The 17,392-nt window shown below is 31.9% G+C and overlaps 1 non-coding gene and 1 pseudogene across 1 annotated transcript; one reads left to right on the top strand and one right to left on the bottom strand.

Moving 5' to 3' along the window:
• Positions 1-66: 66 nt before the first annotated feature.
• The window catches only part of LOC110655972 (peroxisomal membrane protein PMP22-like), a 45,687-nt pseudogene continuing 28,361 nt past the window's right edge, over positions 67-17,392 (bottom strand).
• LOC131171029 (small nucleolar RNA R71) lies at positions 13,295-13,401 on the top strand. Its single transcript, XR_009141784.1, has one exon. It is a non-coding gene; the product is annotated as a small nucleolar RNA R71 (small nucleolar RNA).

Below are 17,392 nucleotides of genomic sequence, written 5' to 3'. Positions count from 1 at the left end.
TATGTTAGATTATATACAATAACAAAAATTTTACATCATCAATATTATGGATAATCTAATAGGGTACTAGAAAAGTTTGCTTGCAAACTCTTTAATATCCTCTCCATTTCTTGAATAATATGTTGCGAGATGCTTGAGCTCTGATAGGCTCCTTCCTAGAGATAAAGCCACCTTCATTTCTTGGTCTTGTCCATTTTCTCGTCCCTCCACCTTTCTTTCTGTTATATTAGATTCACTAGTTTCTTCCATAAGCTTAAAAAAACCGGCGTTGCTTCGATACATCTCAAACACCATCCCTACTTGTCCACCATGCTCCATTGTATTCACGATGCTTGCTAGAGCACCAGAGGCAACTCCCACTATCACAGCCCATGGATTAGTACCCATGAAAGCGGCTCCTAGAGATCCAAGGCCCGTCAACAAAGGACCAGAAATGGCCAAGATCTTGCGTACTTTCAAGGCTTTTTCACCCAATTTTAATTACTCTGCTTTATCTTTGTTCTTTAAAATACCATCAATCTGTCTCTTTTCATCTTCTAATTCTCTATTCCAGCCATTTCCATCTATCATCCTACCAAACCCTTTTGCTTGTTTCGCCTTTGCTGTGGCCACTAAACTGCAGGGTCAACACTTGATGGAAATTTTTGGAATTTTTGAGACAGATAAGTTTTGGGTAAGATTATTTTTCTTATTTCTCAGTTAGTGGTGCTTAAATGCGGTGTTTCTTGGATAGAAAAAGTTAGAGAAAAATTCTAAGAAAAATATCGATGAAAATAAAATTATTTGGAGATATTCTATGGTGTTTCTTGAATTTTTAAGTGATTGTGGAATATTTTTGAAAAATATATATAGGTTTTAGTTGGATTTTTAGCATATTGGCATATAAGATTATATGAATTTATAGTATTTAAATTTCATATGATTAGTTAAAACTTGAGAATAGAGAGTTAAATATATGTATGTGGAATTGGGCTGAATTAAGAATATGTTAGCTGTTGAAAACTTATGGAATTGAGTAATATTTTTGATATAATATTTTTATGGAGCTATAAGTTGGATGATTGAGTATGTTGATATAATTATTGGCTTATGGAATTAAGATTTGAGGCAGGAGATTAGTCTAAATTTAATGGGAAATGCTGTTAAATTTTATTGGATTTTTAATTAGAAAAGTCGAAGTTTATGGTTGATTTTGATTGATTATTGTTATGGTTTTAGGAGGAGCTTTTGATTATGGTTTTAAGTGGATGGAAGGTGATATTTGCTAGTTGGTATCATGAGGTCAGGTGAATAGTATTTACAATATATGACATAAATTTGCTTTTTAATTGATTCTTGATCCTTTGAAAATTGAAAATTGTTATTTGCTTTCGATATTATTGTTGATTATTTTATTCATCTTTATTAGTCAATCTAATTCCATTCTATTGTTGCTCATTGCCATTCCAATATTTCATGCATACTAGCAAGTCTAGAAAGAGAGTTGGAGGTTATGAAATTGAGATAAATGGTAAATGATAATGAGATTAAAGCTTGTATAGAGAGATAGATGATAGTAGCAAAGTTCAACTGATGTGATTTAATATTTTAGAATTATAAGAAGAATTATGAGATTGTGAGCGTTTATGATGGAATTGCTTGGCTACTTTGGATAGCAATGATTTGTTTGGTAGAAGATGGTTATTAGAGTTTATAAATTTGATGGTCTATGGTATTGACAATCATGATATGCTCTTGTATTACTATGAGATATAAAATTATATTTAGCATATTTGCTTCCGTTAGAGGGGTGCCGGAACTTCAGCTTAGTGCAGTATGAAAAGGCTGCCCATAGAGGGTGAAGCCACCACTGTGAGATTTGACACAACGTTGCTATAATTTTTATATCTATTTCGATACTCTGGCATATCTTTGAATGTCAAGTACCAATTATCGATAATTTTTATATCTGTGAGGAATACTTGGAGACTAGGAAGAATATAATGAGTTATTTGGAGATTTTAGAATTGCATAGCATGTTGACTTAATTATTCAATTTATTCAGTTTGTTTTAATTTCTTATTTTTTTTTCATCTATCCATTTAGCTTATTTCTTTTATATTTCTTTTTGTTGCATGATGTATATTGTAAATACCAACTCACTGGGTAGTTTATACTCACCCCACTCAACTCATCAATTTTGCAAGAAATTTAGGGTGAATATTGGGTATCAGTTTGATGGATCTTAGAGCTTCGATTGGCTAGACTCCATGGTTCTGGGGAAACAAGGGAAGGAAATCTACAGGAGAGGATAAGGGTGTTAAACAAGTCCACACATGGTAGCAGCAGTGAGAGTGATAAGATTAATGGAATTTAAAAGAAGGTGATTCCAGTTATCACAACAATTTGGATGTAAGTGGGCGAAATAACCAACAGATCAAGAACCTTTTGAACTAAAAACATGAAAATCTACTTACTTGTTTCTCACCATTGATTTTTAACTTCGTGATATTAAAATGACCTTTAAAATTATAAAATTTCGAATTTAAATTTCAATCAGAATCGAATAAAAAAAAATTTACTTGTGGTACAGTATGTTTTTGTATTTTTTTAAAGTTAGAGTCCTGGGAAATTTTGATTAATAAAAATTATTAAAATTTATTAGTTGATTTTTAAAATTCATAAAAATAATTAAAATATTCCTATTAATTTAAAATAGGATAAATATAGTCCTTCTGTTACTATTCATGAAGAAAATCATTAGTTAAACGAGAGAGGATTTGGCCAAAGAGAGAAACACATGAAATGTCCAAAGAAATACCCCTAATAGCTAACAACCAGCTAAAGGGGAAACGAATCAACCAAAGGGAAGCTGCAAAAAACAGAGAATGAAGCGCAGAAGGTATCTCATTCTTCTATAACTCCGAATGAATCAAATTAAATGGTTGGGCAGTAGCCTCATATTAACTTGCCAGTAACTATGCAGTTAATTAAATCCTATCCTATATATTATTTACGGTTATATAATGTATTCTTAATAAAAAATAATTACGAGTCTTGGTGAGGAAGGCTTTATGGATTGGATTTCACATGTGGGATATTCCATTTCCATTGTTAACCATTTTATTTTTTATTTATTATGTAAAAACAAAAATATATTTAAAATTGAGATACAACTAAAGCTCAAATACAGCCTGGAGTAGTAATTCAAGCTGCAGGCCCCTAATTTGAAATTATTGTTTGAGTCCTTCTTGGCTTATTAATTTTTTGTCAAGTCCTCTCAGGCAAGTACATCCGCAATATTACAAAAATTCTCCTAGTAAGTTCAGTCAATCAACAACCAAAAAATAGAACCACCCTATAAAAAGGACACCAGATTATACTGCTATACCACAGAATTCAATTTATATAGCTAAAGATTGATCGAATTCCTCCCAAGGTGCTCCTCATTGTCACACCTTACCCCTCTGTAAGGCATAATATGATCCCGCAGTATACCTAATGAATTATCGTACTTCGCCTACCGATAACCCATTAAATATACTACAAGGGATTTTAAAACTATTTTCTTACTTCTTGGAAGTGGTGAGCATTTTTTGTAGGAATTTAAAACATTTAATTAAGGTTTAAAAGTCATGTAAAATTTCTGTCCATTTCCATTTTTTCACAAATTTTAGGAAAATTTAACCAGTGATCATTGTATTTGAGAAAATCGAAAAATTTTACCTGATGAAAACACTTTCAATATAACATTTCAACCAAAATCAACTACCATTTCAACTCAATCAATACAAATTTTCCCCAAACTCCACATTTCAAATAAATAGTTCACAACTCAAAATTTCAATTCTATTATTTCCAAAATTAGTAATAATTAATGTCATACTCATTGCATTAAAGAAAATTTAATTTACATTCATCAGTCCAAAAGTTATATTAGGAAGTCCAAATAATATTATTACAAAATCTGTACATTCTGCTCAAGACCTATTTACAAAGGTACATACAGTTTTTTACATTAAAAGAAATATATACAACGAGAGTATAAATTTATATCCGATAAAATATCCAAAAGTAGCTCAGTACTCCCTAGCAGCTCACTCAGCTGCTTTACCAGTCTCTCTACCAATGACGGCAATGAACAGCCATCGCTGAGTACTATGACTCAGTGGTGCACAACATACTAAAAATAATATTTAATACATAAATCAAATCACATTTAAAAATTTGGTACTGAAAATGAAAAACAGATACAAAACATAATTTATAAATTTTTAATCCAAACAATCTCATTTAGGAAATCTTAAAACAGATTTTATAAAAACACACAGTTATATCATGCCATCAGAACAATGTTCATCTCAATAGCCAGAGGCTTATAAGAAATCTCAAGGCTAGCTAGCTCAATCTATGGGTACCCATTCAATTTTTTCATCTACTGGTACACACCTCAACACTTCAGCTAGAGAGGGAATCAAAATTCAAAACTAATTCCACCAACTAGTCATGCTAGTGAGGCATTCAAATATATGGTCATGACACTGTAGTTTCAAAACTATCTCAATAAATTTCCAAACATTTACTGACAATTAAAATACATACAATTAAATTTTCAACAATTTAGGTCAATAGGATAATATACATTCCAATCATTATTTTGCAATATAAATAAATCAAAATTCATCTCATGCACTTTGCAAAAGAAATTTAATCCATTATGTATCTATTTTCATTCCCAATTGGCCTCACACCAATTGGATTGGTAAATTTTCAGTTTTGGTCCCTGAAAGAGACCTGGGTCAAGCTGCCAGAATCTGAACACTAACCTATCCGAATTGTTACTTGGTTCTAGCAATTCACACACACCACAAATGGTCACAATTGACCATTTCTCAACTCAAGTAACGTCAATTACATCAATTGACCAATTCTCAAAATTTTCCCCAATTTTCAAATTATTCAAGAACCCTAATTACCCAATTTTGCAAACTAATGAAATCAAAGTATCTATTCATGATCTACATACATAATTCAACTTAAACCACCTTTCAATTACATCAAATTAATCCAATTCAAACCCTCACCTAGGCTGGCCAAAATTCTAAATACTCCTCCAATAATTGTTTTCTTTAAATTTTAAGTAAATTTCTAGGTTAATTGAACTACAAACACAACTAATAAACCAAAATTTTCAAAGTAATTTGCTTACCTCCACTTGAATTCCAATTCTTCAATTTTACTCCCATTTTCCTTCTCTTTTCTTCTTCAAATGCTTTCTCAAGTTAGTCTAACAAGTTTTAATGAGACAAATTGGGGGCAAAGTAGAATTAAACAAGGATTTTAAAGCTTAACATAAGCTTTAATGGAGGAAAAACAATGGTGGTGAGAGAGAGAAATATGGGCTGCCGATTTCATGGAGGAAAACAAGTAAATTTCTTTTAATTTTTATGTGTTACTTTGTCTTTACAATGATTTTTTACTTAGTCAATTTATGTAGGAAAATTAAAATTATTTATGATGTCACATATGAGCTCATCATGATGATGTAATAACTTAGGTGATGTAAATATATATTTCACCTAACTTAGGTGATGTAATTAACTTAGGTGATATATAGAATGCAAATATATATTTCATTTAATGCACTTTTTACATCCATTATCTAATGTATTACTGTACTTTTTGCACCTATTAAAGTTCACCTAATATATTATTTTCATTTATTTTTATGTGTTACTAGCATAGAAAATTATCATTAAAATTATAATTTTCCATACTGTTGAAATGCATTAAATGAATTTTAAAAGGTTTGCACCTATTAAAAAAAATTTCTGTCTTTTATGTTTATTTTATATTTAGTCCATTTCTTTAAGAATTTATTAATTCATGCGGTGTCCTTTCATTGTTTTATTCTCATAATAAAAGCTCTATTCCACGTATTAGCTAATTTTCAAGGATTTTAAAATTGTAATAAAATCTTGACAGAGTCTGAACACTTTGTTTGGCAAACGCTGAATAAAAGAAATTTTTTTTCTATAATTAATCGTAATTAAGGATCATCATGTCACTTGAATTAATTAGCAAGGTTAACAATTTCTCATTTGAAAGAAGCAGCAATGGTTTTTACGCGCACAAGGCAGAAGCACTTTGGAAGTTAGCTAGTGTTTAGGAGGTCAAAATGTTAATGCTGGTTTGAAATATGAAGTCCAATTTCGACGTTCAACATCTCACATTTCTGAATTCATTCACATATCACCTGCCTCAACACCATTATTCCTTTCACATGCAATTAAACGAATTCATACGCAAATTGTTACAAAACCTGTTGAGCCAAGAAACCTTTTGAGCCATATATTGTGTGAATGGCATAGGGGACTCATTACTTTAGACATACTGGTGACATCCTTCAACATGTCTAACCTTTTGTCACGACCCAAAATTCTGAACCGTGACCAGCGCATAATTTAAGTATTCTTAAATTATGCAAGCCTTATCAGAGTATCTTAAATGAATATATTGTCACTTACTAATCCCAAAAATAGACAAAATCCAAATAGACAAAATGCTGAATAAACATCATAAATATCCCATAAGTAAACTGCGGAGTCTCTACAGATTTCAAATAAAAACATAAACTGTTCAATAAACTAAACTAATTATTAGCCCGAGAAAACATGAATTCGGGCATACCATGAGAACAAAATCAAAGTTGTCCCTCTCTAGAAAATGGACTGAATATTTGGATCAATTTGCAGAATTCTCACGATGCAAAGCAGATATGCAGAGAAAATGTGGTTTGAGCTAGATGCTCAGTGAATGATAATTATAGCACACAACGGAACAGGAATAGGTAGACGCTTGATTAATTTCACAATAAATTTTCTATTCAATAAAATTATGCTCATGCTGTCAAAATCATTAATAAAATAAATTCATAAAACATATATATAAAATAAATTCATTCAATAAAAATTTTTATGGTACAGTGCACCAGGGTGATGATACCCCACATCACCAAAGGCCAGATGGTAAGCGCGCTACCAGATATTAGATACCTTCCTCCTCCTTCACAAATATCAATGCATATGATACTAATGCAAACCATAAACTGCAATGATGCATGACTCGACAATGCAATCTTATACCGTGATAGTTCACACGGCAGGGCCAGATAACAGATACTGGGCACAGGTACCAATTCAAAATAGAAAATCAATTTGTACAAATCAATCAAAATCAATAAAAACTTTCAGATAGCAAATAATAACTGATAGTGCAATTCCAATAGTATATTTCAATAGTTTCAGAGAGTCAATAAGATCAAATCAATCTCAAATCAATTAAGTAACACATCGGTAAATTTTATAGTCAAATCTCAATCAATATAAATACATTAAAGGCCTGTTTCCAGAATCCTAATGGGTCTAATGCAGAGATATTTGACAAAATCAATTATTTAATCAAAATCGAAATAAAATTCAATAATAAAATAAAACTCTAGAAAATCACGTATAAAATAATTGTTAAAATATTAATTTAAAATTTCATTTAATAACAAACTTAATGCTAAGAAATTTTGAAAGGGACTAAAATGGTGCCATGTACTATAATTACCACTTACCTGGAACCTCCAAGACAATAGTTATTTTCAATGGAAGAGAGACAATTTCAACTGACTGATTGAATATTTGAATCTCCTACATACCCAAAATATAAAAGAAAAATATTAAATAATAATAAAATAAAATAACTTATATATATATATATATATATATATATATATTAAAACGAGAACTGACGCATGGTCGTGGGAGGTGCGGATTTGGGTGAACAGTTATATATATATATAAAAGCGAGAACTGACGCATGGTCGTGGGACGAGAACGGGACGAGGTGGGATATATATATATAATAATCAATTATTGTTCAATAGCAATTATGAACAATCCAATTCAATACTAATGATCAAAGGAAAAAATAAATAAATAAATGTCTAGGGTAGCCGTAACAAATCAATGAAAGAAAATAAAATCAAATTCATCCATTATTGAATAAAGAATGAGAATTTTTACCTTGAAAACAGAATCGAATGTGATGAATAGAGAAGTAAAAATTTAGGGATTCTCTGTTGAGAGTATTTGATAGAAAAAAGAGGTGACAAACAGGTTTTTGAGAGCAAAGTTTAGCAGAAGAGATAATTAGGGTATATATATATTTCAAGAGTTCTATTAGGTGTAGAATGGGATAAGAGTTATTATTAAACTTGGTTGTTCAGATTGCAAATATATATTTAATTTCAAAAATAATATATATATCTAAAAATAAATAAGCAGACCATCTAATAAAATGTATACATTTTTTTATAAATATATTAAATTATTGTTAGCTAATTAAAATAAAATAATAATAAATAATAAATATATATGGGTTTCCATACCTTTCGTCAGTACCGTAGACATTGCTAGCTGATTTAGAAATACTGCCCTGCAGAAATACATTCCATTTTTTTTATAGTTTATGTAGAGAAAGTTAAAATAGAAATCTAAGTGCAGTACATACGGGAGGAAGCAGAATTAAAGGGAGACAAGATTATACACCAGCCACATGCAACGACACTGGAAAATGATCACAGAACTGCAGTGGCACATACTGTTGACATAGCCACCACACAACCGGACAGAACTGCGGTTTGAATGATTGAGGTTTTACCACAGTGAATAGTTTAATATTTCATGTAATAAAATTACCACAATCGTATCAGGCACAGAGCGTCCATGACGTGAACTGCATTGTTGGGTATTCTTTTTTTTTTTTTTTTTTAAGTTTTTACATGCATCCAGGGTCTTTCTGCATTTCACATGACTGTTGCAGCAGTAACATTCTTGTCTGTAACAAAAAGTACTAATTCTTAGGTGATGGCTAAATTCACGGCTAGCCTGTCTCTGTATGCTTTGTCTGATAATATGGCAAATCTTAGACTTTGTAAAATGATAAAATTTCATGTAGAATCTAAAGGATCAGATTTAAAGAATCGTGCAAGGAACAAATTTATATTTTGAACCTTTTGCTTTTGCTAAAGCACCTAACCTCTTGCCTAACAACGTACTTGCACCATTATTTTAAGTGTTTTCATTCTTAGAATCAAACCCCCTGTCAGATCAATCAAGGCTTCATTGAGCAGAGCTTGTATGAACTTACTTTCAACGATCACACAGTAGTAAATCATGAAAAGCATGTTGCTCCAAGGAGAAAGTGCCAACCGCTCCAGCACTGCCTGAATTTTTATTTCATTATTTTGTAACAAGCAAACTTCATCTAGGCAGAAGAATGATGTAATCTATTGATTGGCATTCATGCAAAGCATTTTAGGTTGAATGTATTTGACAACAAAATTCATCATTAGATTGGAAAATTTAAACAGATTACTAATCATTGTCATTGCCAACATGGAATAAGAGAACTAAGAATGGGGAATTTTACAGTTCAGAGAAGTGACGCTTGTAGTAGCATACAATCTTGGCAACTGTTTTGGTATCCTTCTTCCCTTCGAACATTTTATCCAGTATTATATGTAGGAAATGCCCAAATGGTTCAAGATAGGCAAACCCAAAAAGCTGATTTAGCCATGTTAGGAAAGGTTCAAAATAAAATGCACACCTGTAAATCAGCATATTAGATTTGCCATTTAAGCATGGCTACATATGAAGATCCAACAGTGAAGCAAATTCCACAGGCAGCTAGAGTATCATTTTTTTTTTATTCCACGTAGTTGATGTACGAAAATCCGCAAGTATACGGGTCGTCTCAAGTAATAAAGTGATGAATCAAGTATCGTTCCCACGAGGATTTGCTGTTTGATTACAAAACTATGAATGAAGCGATTATTTGGGTTAATGGTAAATTGATTAATCTAATTGAAATGGGTAAAGAGCAAACAAATAAATTCTAATTCTAGTTCGCAATTAAACTAAAATTAACAATGGGTAATTTAAACGAAAGTCTAATTATGGTAAAAGTGATTCCAGAGTTAGGGGTTTATGCATAAATTAATTGGGATTTGTCTTGGGCATTCCAATTTTTAGGGAAAAATAGAGTTTGAAGGAAATTGATTCTAAATCCCTTTGATATCTTTTTCAAGCAAATCAAAGTGTATTCTAAAATAACCAAACCTACTTTCGTATGTATTTGATTACTTTAAAACCCATTAAGTTTTGTAACCAATAATTAATTCCTCTTAAAGTCCTAGTTTATTTCTAAATCTAGGTGATTTTAAGTTCCAATCCATGATTACCCATCAATGACTTTCACCTTTCGGTCCTTCAATCAAAGATTAACACAATAACCAATGGGTACCAACATTAGGCAAGTAAATCAAGCACACAAGGAAGGAATCAAAACTCATATTCATATAAAATAAGGAAATACCCAGTCCAAATCCACAAATTAATCTAAGACATATTTTCCAACTCTGAAATCTAAAGAAATTACTCACTCATGATGGTATTTACAAGAAATATTGATGGAAAAGTAAAGGAAAACATGATAAGAGGACTGAAATAGAAAAACCCAGGTGGAAGAACCAAAGTCTCTGGTTTCTGGAGCTCCAAAACTGGTGCAGTAGCTTCTCCCCAAAAGAAAATGGCGTCTCCTCCCTTTTCTCTATTCTATTTTTCTTTCCTTTTTTTTTCTCTTCCCTTCCTCTTGTGGCAAAAATAAAGAAATGATGAATTTATATGGTCCCTAAAAGTTGCCCTAAAAGTAAATAAAAGACAAGGAGTTGATAGGAAATGAGATGTAAAATTATCCAAGTCAGCAGCACTATTCACGTTCTGGGCATTCTGCTTAGGATTCAGCTTAACCCTAAGCAGCTTCTTAGCAAATTTTAGCCTCTGGTCGCACTGTCTGCTTAAGGTTAAGCAGACCTTCAGCAAATCTCGGCAGACTTAGAGTAGAATGGACTCTTCTGCTGGTGCTTGACTTGTGCTGCTCCTTAAGTACTGTCGTTTTACCCTAAGCATGACCTTAAGCAAAGTCTCATGCAAATTTCGGCTAGTTTGCTCTTTCAATGCTTGATTTCTTCAACTTTCCTCCATGCTTAAAGAACTTCAACACAAAATCCTATCAAAACAACAAAAATTACGAAAATCAAATATAAAGTATCTAAAATTAACAAATAAGATAAAATAAAGCTAAAAACATAAAATATACTAAAATATGAGGGCAAAATGGATGCAAAACTACTCTAAAATGCCTATATGAATTGAGTATAACAAATTCCCCCAAACTCAAACCTTTGCTTGTCCTCAAGCAATTTAAAAACAATTAATGCAATTTGGGGTACCTTACCTTAAATTTATGAAAATTACTTATCCAAACTCTCAAGCTTACCTTTAGCCACCAACACACCATATACCCACTTTCAAGATGCAAAGAATTCAATCCTTACCAAAGTTATCACCACTTAGCCTTGGGTCAATTATCCATATCATTAAACCCAAACCAATCAATCACAAAGAATAATCATGCCTAAATAGACTATAGGGTAATCCACAAACTAAAGTGTCTCAAATAATGATGGAAGTAAATGAATGGATTAATGATATCACAATCCCATAGGCAATTCTCCTATTCCAATCTCCTATTTCAACTTTCTCTTCCCCAACTTCTAATGTAAGCCTCCCATTTTTTACATCAATCACAGCTCCAGCAGTAGCAAGGAAAGGTCTACCAAGAATAATAGGAATGTGTACATCCTCCTCCATTTCCAATACCACAAAATCCACTGGTATGAAAAATTTTCCAACTTTCAGAGGAACATTCTCAATCACCCCAATTGGAAATTTAATAGACCTATCTGCTAACTGTAGTGATATGGTAGTAGGCTTCATTTCTCCAATCTTCACTTTCTCATAGATAGACAATGGCATCAGACTAACACTGGCTCCAAGATCACATAAAGCCTTATCTATACTGATATCCCCAATGTGACATGGTATGGAGAAACTTCCAGGATCTTTCAGTTTGGGTGGAAGCTTATTTTGCAAAATAGCACTGCTTTCTTTCGTGAGAGCTACAGTCTCAAATTCCTCCAATTTCTTCTTGTTAGATAAAATCTCCTTCAAAAATTTAGCATATGAAGGCATTTGTGCTAAAGCATCAGTGAAAGGAATAGTCACATGCAAATACTTCAATACCTCCAAGAACTTCCCAAATTGTTTATCCAATTTTGCTTTCTGAAATCTTTGTGGGAATGGTAAAGGTGGCATGTAGGCTTTAGGTGCAACGTATTTAGGCTCTTCTTCTTTGCTCTCCCTCTCCTTACTTCCTTTTTCTTCCACTGAATTTTCTTTCTCAGCTTCAATTCTAACTTCAGCTTCAGTTTGTTCATCTCCTTCTCTGCTTTTCTTTTCTTCAACTTTCTCTTCAATTTTTTTATCTCCATTTTCCAATATTTTTCCACTTCTCAATGTAATAGCCTTGCAATGCTCCCTTGAATTTTCTGGCTGGCTAGGGAGCTTCCCAAATGCTTTGTTACTTGAAGAGCTAGCTTGTTGAGCTATTTGATTCTCTAACATCTTATTGTGTGTTGCCATTTGATCTACTTTAGATGCTAATTGAGAAATCATTTCTTGTTGACTTTGGTGGCTCACAAGTAGAGTTTCAATCATAGATTCCAATCTAGCTGTCTTGTCTAGTTGTGCTTGTTGTGGTAGAGGTGGAGCAGGTGCATTTTGAGGTTTAGAAATTCCAGGAGGGGGGCCTCTATTCTGCTGAAAATTCTGATTTTGTTGATATCCAGAAGGTTCTTTGAAAATTCTGATTTTGCCCTTGTCTACCTCCCCAAGAGAAATTGGGGTGGTTTCTCCATGCTGGATCATAAGTTGCAGAAAATGAGTTACCACCTGGTCTTTGATTGTAGTTCCCCACATAATCCACTTGCTCACTTGAAAAATCTTGATTAAGTGCAGAAAAATCTGCTGCACAATTGACATTTGCACCTCCAACTTCTAATGTATTACTAGAACCTCCAGCTGAAGAATCTACTTTCATGCTTAGCTTGTCCATCTTCCTTGTCAAAGCATCAAACTTAGCATTAATCATATTCATGGCATCAAGCTCAAACATACCAGTTGGTTTCTTGATCTCATTCCTCTCACAACTCCATTGGTAGTTGTTATAAGCAATTTTATCAAGAGCAGAAAAAGCTTCATCTTCAGATTTCTCCATAAGGTCACCTCCAGAAGATGCATCAATTGTACTTCTAATAGCTGGTGAAACTCCATTGTAAAAGTGTTGAACAAGCATCCACTTAGGAATCCCATGATGTGGACATCTCCTTTGCAAATCCTTGTACCTCTCCCATGCTTCATACAAGCTCTCATCATCTCTAGGTTTAAAAGAAGTCAGCTCATTTCTCAGCTTAGCTGTCTTGCTTGGTGGAAAATATTGAGCTAAAAATGCTTGAGAAAGTTCATCCCATGTTGTGATAGAACCCGGTGGCAAAGAATGTAACCACTCTCTAGCTCGGTCCTTCAGAGAAAAAGGAAATAATCTGAGTCGAATTGCATCATCAGAAACTCCATTTATCTTCAACATATCGCTGATCTCAAGAAAGTGTGCTAGATGCACATGTGGACTTTCACTTGGATTTCCTCCAAATTGTGATTGTTGCACCATCTGACAGAGTGCAGGCTTCAGTTCAAAATTATTAGCTTCTACCCTTGGTCTTGTGATACTTGGCATGAAATCTCCAATGTTAGGATAGGCATGATCTTTCACAGAGCGGTTGTTATTGTTGTTGTTGGCCATTTCTTCTTGTAATTGCTCTTGCTCTTGTGCTCTTTCTTGTTGTTGTTGAGCTTTAATTTCAGCTTTTCTCCTCTTAGATTCTGCTCTTAAAGCTTTTGCTGTCTTCTCTATTTCTGGGTCAAAGAATAAATTGATTTCTTCACTTTTTGTCCTTCTCATAAAATAAAGCACCTGAAAAACAAAAATAAACAAATTCTCAAAGTAAAATGGTAAAAAGAAATAAAATAAAATGCCCAAATTAACCAAACAAACAATTGTTCAATATCAAACAAAAATCAAATCCCCGGCAACGGCGCCAAAAACTTGATGTACGAAAATCCGCAAGTATACGGGTCGTCTCAAGTAATAAAGTGATGAATCAAGTATCGTTCCCACGAGGATTTGCTGTTTGATTACTAAACTATGAATGAAGCGATTATTTGGGCTAATGATTAATGAATAAATGGTAAATGTAAATGAGCAAGGTAAATTGATTAATCTAATTGAAATGGGTAAAGAGCAAACAAATAAATTCTAATTCTAGTTCGCAATTAAACTAAAATTAACAATGGGTAATTTAAACGAAAGTCTAATTATGGTAAAAGTGATTCCAGAGTTAGGGGTTTATGTATAAATTAATTGGGATTTGTCTTGGGCATTCCAATTTTTAGGGAAAAATAGAGTTTGAAGGAAATTGATTCTAAATCCCTTTGATATCTTTTTCAAGCAAATCAAAGTGTATTCTAAAATAACCAAACCTACTTTCGTATGTATTTGATTACTTTAAAACCCATTAAGTTTTGTAACCAATAATTAATTCCTCTTAAAGTCCTAGTTTATTTCTAAATCTAGGTGATTTTAAGTTCCAATCCATGATTACCCATCAATGACTTTCACCTTTCGGTCCTTCAATCAAAGATTAACACAATACCCAATGGGTACCAACATTAGGCAAGTAAATCAAGCACACAAGAAAGGAATCAAAACTCATATTCATATAAAATAAGAAAATACCCAGTCCAAATCCACAAATTAATCTAAGACATATTTCCCAACTCTAAAATCTAAAGAAATTACTCACTCATGATGGTATTTACAAGAAATATTGATGGAAAAGTAAAGGAAAACATGATAAGAGGACTGAAATAGAAAAACCCAGGTGGAAGAACCAAAGTCTATGGTTTCTGGAGCTCCAAAACTGGTGCAGTAGCTCCTCCCCAAAAGAAAATGGTGTCTCCTCCGTTTTCTCTATTCTATTTTTCTTTCCTTTTTTTTTTCTCTTCCCTTCCTCTTGTGGCAAAAATAAAGAAACGATGAATTTATATGGTCCCTAAAAGTTGTCCTAAAAGTAAATAAAAGACAAGGAGTGGATAGGAAATGAGGTGTAAAATTATCCAAGTCAGCAACACTATTCACGTTCTGGGCATTCTGCTTAGGGTTCAGCTTAACCCTAAGCAGCTTCTTAGCAAATTTTAGCCTCTGGTCGCACTGTCTGCTTAAGGTTAAGCAGACCTTCAACAAATCTCGGCAGACTTAGAGTAGAATGGACTCTTCTGCTGGTGCTTGACTTGTGCTGCTCCTTAAGTACTGCCGCTTTACCCTAAGCATGACCTTAAGCAAAGTCTCAAGCAAATTTCGGCTAGTTTGCTCTTTTAAGGCTTGATTTCTTCAACTTTCCTCCATGCTTAAAGAACTTCAAATCTCTTCAAATTATTTCCTATTGCACTCATTGATCTTCGATTTTGCCACAAAATCCTATCAAAACAATAAAAATTACGAAAATCAAATATAAAGTATCTAAAATTAACAAATAAGATAAAATAAAGCTAAAAACATAAAATATACTAAAATATGAGGGCAAAATGGATGCAAAACTACCCTAAAATGCCTATATGAATTGAGTATAACAGTAGTTCACAAAAGGGCATAGACCATAGACAAATAAGCACCTAAAACCATGTTGAGGACATGAAATCTTGGCAGGTCTAACCATACCAATGCTTTTTATGCTCTGCTTTTTTCTGAGCTACATTCTTGTGGTTGTAAACCCAAGACTTCTACAACTGCAACGACTGCAGTTGTACTTACACTAAACAATAATCCCTTGATGATGCTTGGGATAGAGGTTGGACATGTCAACACTCCCCCAAGAGGATAGATGTGTTTCCCAACCGAAGAAAAAATATTGAAGACCCAACATATGGATTCAAATCTATAAATTTCAATCCATATTCATACAACCATAAAATCTCTATCATAATTATTTCACTAGTCTACCATATAATTATATGAATAACATAAACTATATAGATTATTCACAGTCTAGATATGCACCTTATTTACAGAAACCAATTACTCTACAAATGAATCAAAAAGAGAGTCTTCTAAAAAGTCGAGTAATGCCAATATACAAATCACTTGCACAATGTGTGTTTTTCTTGCCTCACTAATAAAGACAAAACTTGGTTATTTATAAGTACTGTCACCTTTTGGCTAATAATTGCATCACATGTATATAACTATTAAGAAGAGTAGCATCTCTTCATGTAGTTACATTTTTTAACTAATATACATGACTCTTGGATTTTGTCACCTTTTGGCAATGTACATGACTTTTCATGTGATTGTTCTTAGTTCTGGTTTTAAGTCTAACAGATTCGGGTTGACCCATAAGGGTGACCCAAACAATATTTCTAACATCTCCAACTCACACATGATGGTCAACTCTCATTTCAAATTCTATAAATTTCATACTTTACAAATAGACCTTATGACAAGTGCATACTTTGAGAGCTCGTTACTGTATACCAATTAGGATAATATAGCATTTCAACTAATGGAGCTTAGAGTAGACCCTAGATCATTTACCAAATAAACTATACTTCAACCACTACAATGACCCCTTTTGCTAGACTTCATCTGAATAATCAAAGTAAATTAAATTTTTAATTAATCAAAATTTTAATTAATTTAAAAAATTAATCAAATTAAATTACATTAAAATTAATCAAAATTAAAAACATTTAGTTAATTATCGATTATAATTGAATTAAGCAAAAAATATAATATATATTATATATTATTAATTAATTAATTATTAATAAAAATATATTTATAAATTTTATTTATAAAAGATGATAATGTGATTTATTGTGAGTAAAAAAATAATCACAAGTTAGTATTATTATAAAATTATAAAAATAATAATTATAAATAAATTATAATTAATCTATTAATTAATAAAAATTTAATTGTTTTATTTACCAAATTATAGATAATTAAATTAATAAGAGAAAATCAAAATTTTTTAGAATTAATTAACAAAAAATAAAATTGAATTAAACTTACCCTTATTGAAATAATTGAATTTTATTAGTTATATTTATTATTTTTTTTTTAATAATAGAACAATGTACATTTCTTTCTTCACTTCGTTTTGGATATGGCTTATTGTGATGACTAATGGGTCGCATCAGAAATAAATTTTAATACTTTTTATATTTATATATATAATTTTTTAACAAATTATAAAAAAATAAAATTTAAATTTATATAAAGAAGAATATTATTCTTAATGTATTTGATAATTTATCACTTAAAATTAACCTAAATACTTTTAAAATTT

Source organism: Hevea brasiliensis, chromosome 11, assembly GCF_030052815.1.
Source record: "Hevea brasiliensis isolate MT/VB/25A 57/8 chromosome 11, ASM3005281v1, whole genome shotgun sequence".
NCBI classification, from domain to species: domain Eukaryota; kingdom Viridiplantae; phylum Streptophyta; class Magnoliopsida; order Malpighiales; family Euphorbiaceae; genus Hevea; species Hevea brasiliensis.
The sequence above is the reverse complement of the archived record's forward strand: the minus strand, read 5'-3'. Positions and strand labels throughout refer to the sequence as shown.